The 2,670-nt window shown below is 38.4% G+C and overlaps 1 long non-coding RNA gene across 1 annotated transcript; it reads right to left on the reverse strand.

The window, feature by feature from the left end:
* Nucleotides 1-459: 459 nt before the first annotated feature.
* On the reverse strand, nucleotides 460-1,706 carry LOC131611876 (uncharacterized). Its single transcript, XR_009287215.1, has 3 exons — nucleotides 1,622-1,706; nucleotides 1,006-1,156; nucleotides 460-781 (listed from the first exon to the last, which is right to left on the reverse strand). It is a non-coding gene; the product is annotated as an uncharacterized LOC131611876 (long non-coding RNA).
* Between the last annotated feature and the right edge of the window lie 964 nt (nucleotides 1,707-2,670).

Below are 2,670 nucleotides of genomic sequence, written 5' to 3' on the forward strand. Positions count from 1 at the left end.
AGTTGGTCTTCATCGTCTTTTGCAACTAGGTTCAAGTTTGGTTTTACTATCATTTGAGACAGTAGGCCACTCAATTACATGGATTGCAAATCATTGGTTTTGGTTCTTACGCGAGAGAAAGGTGTGGATTCATTGGGTTTCATTTCATCAATTCAAGTTGGTTCATCTTTAAGTCAATTATTGTAGCTATTTGAAAAGGGTTGGATGAGAAATACGGTGTTTGTTTCGAGTCTAAGGATTGGCGGTCACGTCCTTCAACATGTTCGTTGGTGCTATGGATTCAAGCTACAAATTTGAAAATCATTGGAGTTTTAATTAGTACACATTAAAAGGAGAAGGGATTCAAATGTTATCCAAGACACCAAAGGCATCCATTAGGATTCAAGATCATTACAATTCCAACTCATACAAATATCCATAAAATTCCATCAATATTCATTCAACCATTACATTCAAGCTATTACAAGTTCAAGGCCATTCAAAGGACCAAGTTGCAAATATCATTCAACATTCATCAAATTCTAAATTCGAAATCCATCACACCAGTCATCATTTAAAATTTTAAAATCCCATTCAAAGTTGTATTACAAAATTACATTCACAAGTTCATACAAAAATACAAAAATTATTGCTTTGGCATGTTGTTCTTAGAAGCCTCATCAACTTGGCCTTCACACCATGATCCAATCATTCAAGCGAGCTCTACGGAGAGTACATCTGTTAAAAACCCTACTGCACCATGTATCCAGAGGCTGCCTGCATACCATTTTACAACCACAACCTGCATGCAGCGAAAAAGAGAAATAAGAAGAAAAACAGACCCTCATGATAGCAAAATAATCAGACTCAGTTCACAATAAAACCATACAGTTCAACATACATTCATACAAATATGCCTGCAGCATCACGATTCGAAACAAAAGCAAAACATTCACGCATCAGGACCACTAATAATACATGCAGTCAACATGACTCAAACCAAATGAAAAAAGAACCAATACATACAAGTGTGCATCAGCCCATCTCTACGGCAGCTTCATGTGTTCTTTGGGAAAGTTGAGGTTCTTTCATTTTCACTCTATCTTGGACATGTAATTCTGAGTACAGAAAAGACCTTCATTCCCCATTTTCAAACCATTGCCAGCAGCCCTGCATTCTAACAGATACATACCCCACATATCAAACATTCAAACCAAACAGATCCCTAATCCCTAACAGTTTTAACACTTTTAACTTCTAACCAAAAGCCATACAACCCCTACATGAACAATAAGAAAAATCAAACAAACACTTTCAGCATGCCTACAAATCCATGTTCAAGAAAATCATTCAAAACAGCCCGGCGTCATCATAAATAAACCAGTCCTAGCTTCTTATCAATCCATACATATCGCACAAGTCAAAATCATGTAATACAAGAAAAAGAGCCTGCAAGAATTTCATAGCAGTTCATCAAATATGGTTACGGTTTATAGTTTACGACATGCACAAAGGAACTGAGTGAAGCTTAAAACCAGGCAGACATACATAATGCAAGCTCACTCTCAAGTATGTAGATGCAATATGAAGAATGAAAAATGAGAAGATCAGTTGAGTATATATGTCATTCATGGCAACAGACCTGCGCATACGGGTTCATTCGCAGATGCGGTTCAACGCTCCAAGTTCAGTGCTCCAAGTGTAATATCTGGCCCAGCCTCACCGAGTATCAACCGCAGCCCTGCAACACACACAAAAACATATTCAGAACCTTCATCACCTCAGATTCCACTTCAGAATTCCACACATAAATCAACACCAAGTGTTTACATCGGTCTTGCATACACACAAGCAGCCATAACCATTCCACATTCAAACATACCAAAGCCTTACCAAGTTCATAACAGTTTTTAACATCTGTAACCAACTTTCGAATTCCTAACTAACTAACTAACAGAACAATAACTAACTCTCTCAATACCTAACTAACCTAACTTCAACCAACAACCACCAAAACAGAATAAAAAACTTTTTAACTAACTCAATCAGCCTCCAACTGAATCAATCCTCACCCTCCAATTCCCCTAACTGAAAATCAATCCAACAGCTCTCGATCACTCTCCCTCTGTAACTGGACTCTCCTCTCACTCTCAGCCTATATAAACTACTTCCCTCTATAATTCAAACCTACACACGCCATTCTCACACTTCACTCATCATCATCTTCATCATCTTCAACTCTGCTTCTCCCTCAAATTCAGCCCACTCTCTGCAACTTCTTCACTCCCTTCTTCTTTCCCAAACATCACTACAAGCTCTATCCACCATTGAAGGAGCTTCAATCTTTGAAGCTCCATTCAATCGAGCATAACCCTCACAATCTCTCAAATCTAACCAAGTTCACTTCTCACAACAACTTCACCTCAGAGAAAGCTCACGGAAAAAACGAAAAGAGCGTAGAAGAAGAAAAGCAGAAGAATCGGAAGAAAGAAGAAGAACGAATCAGAACAAAATAGCAAGGATTACCGTTTTCTTGAAGACTCCCTCTGGATTTTTCGTCATCTTGAACGAGTCTATAGAGTCATTCATCATCCTCAGCATCCGAACCGAGTTCAAACTTCAACTTCACATCGTTCTCTGATTTCATAAATCCACATTTCAATCATCGGTGTAGTCGTTCGTCGTTGACGA

Source organism: Vicia villosa, linkage group LG6 (genome assembly GCF_029867415.1).
Source record: "Vicia villosa cultivar HV-30 ecotype Madison, WI linkage group LG6, Vvil1.0, whole genome shotgun sequence".
NCBI lineage: Eukaryota > Viridiplantae > Streptophyta > Magnoliopsida > Fabales > Fabaceae > Vicia > Vicia villosa.